This window comes from Epinephelus moara, chromosome 22, assembly GCF_006386435.1.
Source record: "Epinephelus moara isolate mb chromosome 22, YSFRI_EMoa_1.0, whole genome shotgun sequence".
In the NCBI taxonomy this organism is placed as follows: Eukaryota; Metazoa; Chordata; class Actinopteri; order Perciformes; family Serranidae; genus Epinephelus; species Epinephelus moara.
Window position 1 is genome coordinate 30,429,442 of NC_065527.1, and position 10,934 is coordinate 30,440,375.

Consider the following 10,934-nt stretch of genomic DNA (forward strand, 5'->3'; position numbering starts at 1 on the left):
TGGCTGTAGACTTCTTTTTTCATCAGTTGTCCAGCAGCATGTAGCATCTTCAGAGATATTCTCACAGATCTCTGCTGTCTGCACGGAGGAATAAAATGTTTCCCCTGACAAAAACATTTAAATCCACAGACTGCTCTGGCCACTGGCCAGGCCTGCAATGGAAGGGAAGAAAAATATTGGATTCAGACAAAGGCAAACTTTATCCTGTGCAGTGACAAAACACATCAAGAAGCAGGTCAACAACTTACTCTACTTTTGGCCTTTACATGTTCTGTGATGAACAGAATTACAAGCCACTTCTTCACACCTGCCAGCAAGAAGCTTCAGAGGGAGAGAATAAAAATACGTAATGCAAAAATTGTTTTTGGCCTTAGGCAAAAACTTTGGTTTAAAAGTTGCTCTCTCTGTCCACTACTTCATTTTGTTTAGAGAATTCTGACATATCTACTGAATCAACCCTTATTGGAAGGAACAACTTCATATCAGTCCAACAATGTGTGAAGTTGTGCACATGGCTGTAGAGGTGGAGTTCAGCACATCAGTAGTGAAGTGAGGAATGTGAGTGGACCTCCTCAGAGAATAACTGGTCGTTCAGAGACCTCTTACTTTGTGAGAAACTCATTTGAACTCAGTGTATTTCCCCATGAAGGGTGAACAAACTTTTTCCACTATTAATCCATCCTTCTTTTCCATGTGGGGCTTGTCACTTAAATTAAACAATCAATTCTATGTTTCCAAACCATTTGAACTGGGAATAACAAGCGTAACATCAGGTGTGAACCTCTCAGCAAGAAGGTGATGCTTACAGCTCAGAGAACATAATTCAGTTGCCTTACATGGAAGAATGAAAAAGGAAGGATGCGGAAAAAGACATATAAAAGAGATATTGCTTCAGCAGAGCAGCTGGTTGCTGGTTGAATGCTCAGAGAAACTCTTTGCCAAAGAGCCAAGCACGTTAACTGATACTTGCCAAGACGTTAAGACTTTATGTGCCTTTACTTTCCTGTTCTAATGACTTTTTTCCTCTCCTCTTCTTTTATTTTGGTCCCTCTCAGCTCTTTGATTCATTTCTCTCCTGCAGTCATCACCTTTCCTCTTCTTCCTCTCATGACCTGGCTTAACATCTTCTTTTCCCTGTTTCCTCTGTTGTCATTATGGCTTCACCTCTTCAGGTGACTCTATTAAATTACCTCCAAACTCATTCCCTAGACTGTATTTCAAATATACTTAAAGATTAGTGTCCTCATTTCTGACATGTCTCCACTACAGCTGGGCTGTAAATTAACTTATTATTAAAAGTGTGAAAAAGTAAAATAAAATCTGGTTGGGGCGTCTTGTTTGGGCATCAGTCGTAAGGTAACTGCATACGAGTGGATGCAACCATCACTAGTGCTAGCGTAGTTCCTCAGGGATTTAAGCTGTTATTACTTTAATTTTGACAATCTAACCTGTGACAACACATTAGCTAAGGTTGATTTTGTTTAAATACGTTGAATTATAATTTTATGGGTTATTGTTTGTCGGACGATTGAGCTAAGCTAACTAACGCTAACGTCAGCTGTCACTTGTTGCCATAGCAACGGTAAACATTCACATATGGGCTAAGTGCAGAATGCAGAATCAAGCTTCATTGTAAATATAGCTAAAATACATTGTATTTAACACAGGATGTGGGATTTTAGTAGTTAGTAAACTTTTAGAAAAGAGCTATTTACCGTCGCTCACTCAAAAAAATGAAACGTTGACTTTAATTAAATATATTTTGTCAACAGGTTCCACGAAATTGTATTAAGTTAATTACAATTAAATATATAAAGTCAATCTAACTTAATCAAATTGTTTTAGAGTAACATAATGATTGTGAATTGACCCAAATAAAAACAATTACTTCTGATCAACAAGAGCTATTTCAGCTTGCCATAATTAAATCAATTATGTTATATGAACTTATATATTGTCATCCTACATATTTTACATTTGCCCTTTCAACATACATCTTATATCTACAAGTAAAATAATACATTTAAGTTCAATTAATAAAAACATTATACTTTCATCTAATCGATTCTTTTTTAATTAGTTTGACATAATTCTAGTTTGTCAACAGGTTCCACACAAATGAATTTGGTACACCCGATATATTTTTGTTAATTCCTTTATTGGTACTTTATTTGGAACAGCACTGCTTTTACTTTTACTAAGCTTAGACATTTTGTTTGTGTTTACATTGTGTTAACAAGTCTTCCTAATATGTTTATATGATCTAAGTTGAGTGAGTAGCAGTACTGAGCTGGAGAGCAGAGATAAACAGCTCCATGAGTGAGGAGCGGAAATTCTCACTGCACCACTCCACTTACATGCTCTGGTAGACAATATTAGGAACACTTATCAATAAAACTGCACTACCGCCACCCACTGCAACCTCAGTTATAAGTAAAGTCGAATTATTTTTCTGACAATGTCAGAAAAAATTAAACTGTATAAGCTTCATAAAAGTAATTGTATTGGCTTACATTAGATTGCACAGGTGTCCCTAATAAAATGCATGGTTAAGGTATATATTAGATTTCAAAATAAGTTTAAACAAACTAATTCCATGCAATTATAATTAAGTAACAACATTAGTTATTCAATAATTGGTTGAATAGAGGTGAAAACAATTAATATTACTAACCAGGTATTCCTTAAAGAGGATGTCTGGGTCTTCATTCAGATAGACACAAAGTGCCTTCAGGACGCACTCCCTCTTTCTTTTGACAGTTTCATTCTATAAAAAAAAAGAAAAGAAAAAATAAACTTTAGGACTGCACATACACACCTACTACACCTCACATTTCTAAAAGCATTTGAATAATGGTACATATTGGTAGGTATGGTTGCACTCCTTATCCAAAACATATTCAACTGGTTCAACTACTTGGAAACTGTCTTTGAAGTACTGCTTCCACTTAAAAGCAGTGCCAAGTGGGCCTTGATCTCCAATTGTTTTTGTCAAAGGGTTAGAGAGGCAGACTGCAGAGGCCAACTCCTGTATTTCTGTTGCATTACGACCAAGATTATGCTTAGTACAAAAAACTGACACAATGCCATTTAATGTAGTCATGGACGCAGAACTCATCAGGACACTTCCTGATGAGTCCTGTAAAAGTTCATCGACTGCACTGCTTGGAACATGGAGTATGTTTTCCATCTTAAGCAACACTGCTGCAAATTTCTCTTGTATCATCTTCTCAACATTTTCTGAGATGTCCGTCTGAGAACTTGACTGCACTTCTAGCTTGTCTTCATCAAATACTTCACTGTCTCCATGTTCACCTGAAAGATTCGGTGCGTCAAAACTCTCTCTCAGTGAAACTATTCCAGGTTTAAAGTCACTGTAAGAAAAACCAAGGTGCTTTCTATTTTTATGTGATTTAAATGTACCATAGATGTTTGTGCTAAATGAACATCCCTTGAAGAAGCAGGGGACTGTTTCATTGGCTTTGAGATGCAAATTTATATGTGCAAAATACTTCAGGGAATCCACAAACATGACAGTTGAATGTGGCCAATGACGATGTTTGCTGTGATGTCTCTCGGTTATTGACTCGACACAAATGTGACCTGAGCGCATTCCATAAGTTAAATGTACACGGACAACTACTATATGGGCAAGGATATGGGTGCTGGCGCCCATAATGTGGATGTTTTAACCTATAGTGTTTAAGTAACTGGCCCCTAGTTGGGGTCTCTGAACTGCAACCTTTACACTGCCACATTCAAAATCTGGAAAAAAACAGCAAAGGAATATCAGTAAAGAAAACTTAACTTGTAAAACATTTTCTTTAGAAAAGTGTGACTGAACATACCATGTGCAAGCTCAGCAGTGCCACCTACACCACATTAATGAGGGAGGGAGCAGATAAAGGCCAGAATCTGAAATTCAAGATGTTAACAGGAGCCATCAACTAATAAATTCATCAGTTGCTTTTAAGAAAACCAGAGTTTTAAAATTAAATGAGCTATTCAGAAGAAGAGCAAGATATTGAAGCGGTCACCTGATGCATGTTTCTAGAAATAAAAATACAGACAACCCAATTCACAGTAAATGAGTAGTTGAGATCATACCTGTTATGAGTACAAAGCCTTGTCCAGACAGGAGGGAGCACAAATGATCAATGGACCATCATTCAGGACCTGATATATGCAACATGATGATGACAAAAAGATAGAAAATCAACTGAAATAAATGTAGAAAGATTTTAACAGAGGGGGGGGTGTAAGGCCTTTTTGATTTAAGTGATTTGATTATTATTTAAGATTAAAGAACTTTGTGAGTTAAGAGCTGAACACAATCTATATTCACAAAGTCTACACTTTCTGAAAACACTAAATTTACACTGCTTTTATATCATCACTTATCATGACTTCCAGCACTCAACTCAATTAGTGCATTCTACTTTGAAAGAATATATGAACTACATTCTTTATGTCTAGAGTAGAATATCACAGCAAATCTGATACAGATATCATAGCCGGGCCACTAGACACTTTCTTTAAATTCACGACAGAGGCTGGTCACCTTTAACTGTCACTGTTAAAAATTAAGCCTAAAGCCCATTTCACTAAGCTTTGCAAAACAAAACAAAAAAAAAAAAAAAGTTTTAAGTTTGGAAATATAATACAAAAACAAAACTGTTAAAATACTTACATATAATGATATGGTGAATCATGTACTCAAAAGTAGACGCAAGCTTCAACAGCAGCTAAAGGTATCTCCTTCACCTGCAAATGGGAGAGGATGCAATTAGATACTGAAAATTCAGAGAGGAAAAAAAAAAGACACTTCAAATATTTTTTAAATCAAGCTTATCCTTTACAGGGTCGCGCGGGGCTGGAACCGATCCCAGCTGACATTGGGTGAAACGCGGAGTATACCTTGGACAGGTCGACAGTTCATCACATGGCTGACCCATAGAGACAAACAAACAAACAAGCAGCTCATATTCACACCTACGTAAAGTTTAGAGTCACCAATTAACCTGCACGTGTTTGGAGTGGGTTCATTCTCACTGCCGCGATGCGGAAATGCGGGACGGATTTGCGGAATATTCGCGCAGCGCTTTTCCGCGTTTAAACCATACACACAGGCGCGGTACGGACGCGGTGCGGAATTTTGCTTTGTTGTGTTCCAGTTCCGCACAGTGTGTGCGGTTGTGGGTGAACATGGACGCGAGTAGCAGCAGCAGCAGCAGCAGCAAGCTAGCAAGCTAACGTTTAACAAGCGTCAACTTCAACTTTCTTTAGCACTTACCACTCTCACCGCAGCAACCAAGCTGGACAATGGACTGCCAGACACTGTCCTTTAATTCAGTGTTCATAAAATCATCCTGTCTGTTATCAAAAAGGACGGGGTGCTGTGAAACGAGGTTTATCAACCAAACGAGGTTTATCAACCTTTCTCCCATACTGTCCTGCCTGGCTGGATTTCGGACTCTCCCGGGTCCGCGCGACTATAAACAAACAATTTTATTGGCCCAGCTGTGTAGTTCCGCCAGTGAATTCCGCCGGGGGTCAAAGTCTGGGCGGAAACTTTTTTCACCGCACGAAAGTTCTGCCCCGGTGTGCAAACTTCCATAAGAACCCATGAAATCAAATCAAGAATAATCCGCGCGGATATTCGCCCTCAGTGACAATGGACTTCAAGGAAGTCGGAGCACCCTGAGAAAACACACGCAGACGCGGGGAGAACATGCAAACTCGGCACAAAATGGCTCCAACCACAGAAAAGCCCCAATCGGCTGGCGGGTTCAGAGAACGAATCTTCTTGCTGTGAGGCGACAGTGCTAACCACTGCACATCGTGCCGCATTTAATGTTTAGTAGCATTAAATTTACTTAAAACCGACATCTGCTCTGTGACGCTGCACACTAATTCATATGTCCGTTAGCATGTAGCTCACGCAACTTTCGGCTAGCAGCAGCTCATTCAAGTTCATAAAGACTAAAAACAACAGCATAATGGCCAAATACAAGACAACCTAGGTTATAAGACCAAGCATATCCTCTTACCAGTGCTTCAATTCAGTATATTGCGTTTTAAATTACAGTCCTTACTGGTCCGCTAATCCGAAGTAGTTCGTTGTTGACAACTGCTACCTGTTTTTACTCGCGTGCAACACGCCGCGGCCGCACCTCCTGTACCTGCTTCACAATAAAAGCTTCCCGGTGGTTCGCCAACAGAAAGCTTTTATTATGAAGCTACAGCAAAACGATAAGTATCAGCAGTAACACTTCACCAGCTTGTAAAATAAGTTTAATATCTGTAAATTCAGAAAGGAACTTTCAGTGGGAGACTCATACCACCAAGATGTACCACTGAGCGCCACAGGAAATCATTCCTGCCTGTGGCCATCAAACTGTACAGCTCCTCCCTCTGAGTGGCCCTGAGACTTTTTCACACACTGCAATAATTTAATTTAACTTGTCCAATNAGACTCGGTCACAAAAAGTGATATGGCGGTGCTCAGCGGGATAAAAAAAAAGTTAGCTAGCACAAGACCCACCTGCTCTCTAAAATTGCACAAACACGCCAACAATATATTATATATTCTATAACAAGCACAAAATACAATCACGCTCAATATGAAATTAATACAAACAACAGGCCTGGGTAAAAAGAAAATGTTCACTTACCTTTCTCGACGACGAAAAAACGACAACAACTTAAGGCCTTGCGCATGTGCAGTCTGAAACGTCTCACTCTTCTTCTTCTTTGGGGTTTTAGGCGGCTGGCATTGCATTACTGACACCCTCTGGATGTAAGACGTATCGCAATCCTAACTGACTTAACGTAAATAGTTTGTGATTAAACAACAGATAAATTTTTTTTACAGATAACGACAGACACAATTTCGTCGACTTTATTAGAAAAACATGTTTAACTGTAACAAAGACAAGTATTTTAAGTAAAGTGTAAATAAAAAATAAATATAACTTGAACAACACCTCTAATTCACTTTTTTGAGTGCTCTGACGTCAAACAATGGAGACAGGTAATAAAATACTGTGGTTATCCTATCTACACGCAACCCCTGGCACCAGAGTCTTCCAAAAACTTCACCCTGGACTCTGGTTTCAAAGAAACGCGGTTTCGGGGGCCCAAAAGTGTGGTTGCGTGTGGCCAAACAGCCAAATTGCATAGAATAATACACGGTTTCAGAAATATACGAGTCCGTGTGGAATAGGCCTAATAATAGCAAGAATGTTACGAGTCCGTGTGGAATAGGCCTAATAATAGCAAGAATGTTTATTTGAACTGGTGCATGTAGATTGCTTTTGTTTAGCCAGGGCAGAACTATTCGACGGCGTAACGGTCAGTACTGTCGATGCCCCGGGGTGTAGCAGTAATGCTGACTGTCGTGCATTTCCAGTGGGAGAGAGGGAATCGTGGGTGTAACCCGCTCTGTATGGAGCCACGTCAAACCCAGCAATAGAAACTCTTCTGTCATCCATTAGCGTAGGCCCCGCCCATTAAGTGCAGTTGAACTTGCAAGCAAAACTTTAACTCGCAAGCAAAGAGGACTGATCTGCAAGCAAAAGTTTTTAACTCGCAAGCAAAGAGGACTGATTTATAAGCAAATGATCATACATTTTTACTTAAAAACTTGATTTTTGATTGCAGTTCAAGAAATATGCTCTCAAAACAGTTTTATATGATTGCAACAACAAGACACAAAAATACCTCCATAAAGTTGAACAATCAGTTCTATGTTTCCAAACCATTTGAACAGGGAATAACCACCGTTACATCACCTCTCAGCAAATAGAAGACGATGCTTACAGCTCAGAGAACATAATTCAGTTGCCTTACATGGAAGAATGAAAAAGGAAGGATACGGAAAAAGACATATAAAAGAGATATTGCCTCGGCAGCAGAGCAGCTGGTTGCTGGTTGCCAAAGAGCCGTGCACGTTAACTGATACTCGCCAAGACGTTAAGAACTTTATGTGCCTTTACTTTCCTGTTCTAATGACTTTTTTCCTCTCCTCTTCTTTTATTTTGGTCCCTCTCAGCTCTTTGATTAATTTCTCTCCTGCAGTCATCACCTTTCCTCTTCTTCCTCTCATTACCTGGCTTAACATCTTCTTTCCTCTGTTTCCTCTGTTGTCATTAAGAATAAGAATAACTTTATTCATCCCCAAGGGGAAATTCAATTATCTGTCAGCTCATCTATTATATGTCAAAGAATTATAAAGCCTGATGGCTGTTGGTATGTAGGATCTTCTGTATTTCTCTGTCCTGCATCGTCCACCACAGTTTTTTTGGTCTATCAAGGTGTTGTGGAGTGGATGATCTGGGTTGTTCATGATGACCTCGAACATCTTCAGTGTGCATCTCTCCACCACCTCCTCCAGTGTGTCCAACCTCACTCCAATCACAGAGCCAGCTCTTTTGACTAGTTTGTCCATCCGCCTTGCATCTTTGTGTCTGATGCTTCCTCCCCAGCAGACTGCAGCATAAAACAACACACTTGCCACCACAGACTGATAAAACATCTGCAGCATCTACAGATGTTGAGAGATCTGAGCTTCCTCAAGAAAATGGCTTCACCTCTTCAGGTGACTCTATTAAATTACCTCCAAACTCATTTCCTAGACTGTATTTCAAAAGTACTTAAAGATTAGTGTCCTGACCTCTGACATGTCTCCACTACAGTTGGGCTGCAAATTAACTTACGAAGCAAAGTGTGGAAAAAAAAAGGTCGAAGACGTTGACCCTGTATTTTAATAGTTACTCATTTGTACGATTAAGTTAGCCTTGCTATTTTATTATCACTAATGCAGCCTTGCATTGTCTTATTAGTTCTCAGGAGGGTGTGATTTCCCCATTAACCAGTATTTAGTAATAAAACCCAATACTAAAGCAGCATTAGCTGGAGTAAATGTTGGATTAATTAAGTTTTTTAACAGCTATGACCATATTGATGATCACAAGCCAATCGCAAGAAAAAAAATTGTTAGCATTAAATGTTTCTGTAAACCATGATACGTTATATTTTTTACATTATTACGTAGTGGATACGTTGAAACTTTACGTTTCTTTACATTTCAACATTGTGATTAATGTGTGGTTAGGTTTAGGCACAAACCCACTCCGTAATGGCTAGGAAGAGATTATATTTTTTTTAAAAAGTATTACTCCCATTGACTTACATGGCGAAAGAGACATCTAAAAGTCAGTGGATACTTTTTTTGAGCATCACAATCCCCACAAAATGACTCGTCTCACCATTGGGATTTGATCCCTTTGATCTGATAACAATTGGAAAGTCTAGAAGAGCTGCATATTATATAATAATACTAGTCCATACCCGTTAAGTGCACAGGTGCCCACGTACAGTTTCACATGGTGTGTGTTTGGGATACAGGTCGTAGGAGATTGCAGATTAAATAGTCAACTGAACGCATTAAGAAGAGCAACGTATTCAGACAGAGTTTTTGTGAATTTGATAGTACGATTGCTTCACTGAAAGTACAGTAGTACCATTGCCAATAGTGGGATAGTTAGTGGGCTAAAACTATACAACTGTAAGCATTTTTCTGTTGTTATAGCACCACCCAGTTGCCAATTAGAGTTACATTTCTCCAGTCACCTCGACGCGTCCTGTTCTACATATCTACCAAGTTTAGTAAAAATCGATATGGCGGTTAGGCCTAGATAAGAAATTAGCTCTCTAGTGCCCCCATTTTGTTTGATCGGGTCAATAATGGAGGGGTCCCCTCAGATTATGTGTGGTCATATGCCTACATCGGTGAAACCCTTGAGATGTTATACACCTTTATGTGATGAGCCACGCCCTCCGCAATATTCATTGCCTTATAGAAGCTCAGTTTTAGTAAGTTTTCCAACTTTTGCCAAGAGGTAACTTTAGATATTGGTCCCTAGATTATGTTCACCGAGTTTCATGCAGATCGGTCAAACTTCCTAGGAAGAGATCGATTTTAAGTGTATTTAAAAAAATTCAAAATGGCGGAAAACCTATATAACCGAAAGTTATGGGTTCTTGGGCAGATTTGTTCCTCATGAAGAGAGGGATCTCTGTGCAAAGTTTCATGTCTGTACGACATACGGGGCATGAGATATGCCCATTCAAAGTTTGCAATTTCAGTCGGTTGCTATAGCGCCCCCCTTTGGCCAATTGATGTAATATTGCTTCATTCGCATCCTCCCATGACCCTCTACCACTGTGCCAAATTTCACATGGATTGACCAAGTCAGTGAGGAGAAAAACGTGGAACAGACACACAGACACACCCACAGAGTGCCAAACCGGAAGTAGCCGGCTCGGCCAGAAATCACCTGATCTATCAGCCGTATAGTGCACCACCAGTGTTGATCATCCAGGTAATTTTATATATGGCAGTCAAACCATTTTGACTTCATGCACCACTGAGTAACTTTCATAAGAATAAGTGGGTTCCCACCTCCAGTGCTGTATACAGGGCTCCTTATACTGTAAATCCATGGTTGTAACACTCTAGAAATTTATTCAGCATTCAAGCTGTCTACGTTAGCTTAGTTTCTGCTGGTATTGTTTTACTCTGAACTTTTACTCGGTAAAAGTCATGATATATTAATCCTTTGTGGTCTTTTCTTTTCTAAGTCTGTTTCAGTCAACTGAAAAAACTAATGGAGGGTGGCCTGTACAGTTTCTTTAAAAGTATATGAGCGTGACAAGCAATGGCTGACCAGCACACTGCACAACTGACATAAGGGAAATAATATGATATCCTGTTGCATGTGTACATTATGACCCACAGGACACAGAAAGGAGATGTTTATAATGGACTCTTACAGTCCATGCACATAAAGTCTTGATAGGTAAATATGGCAGACTGCTCACACTCATGGAGCATTTGTCAGAAGAAGGGAGGTCTGTGCTTTTGGCTCAAA

General features: G+C 39.4%; 1 long non-coding RNA gene across 1 annotated transcript; it reads right to left on the reverse strand.

Annotated features, from left to right (window-relative positions):
* Positions 1–2,674: 2,674 nt before the first annotated feature.
* On the reverse strand, positions 2,675–5,012 carry LOC126383982 (uncharacterized). Its single transcript, XR_007569214.1, has 4 exons — positions 4,691–5,012; positions 4,108–4,176; positions 3,849–3,915; positions 2,675–2,767 (listed from the first exon to the last, which is right to left on the reverse strand). It is a non-coding gene; the product is annotated as an uncharacterized LOC126383982 (long non-coding RNA).
* Positions 5,013–10,934: the final 5,922 nt, after the last annotated feature.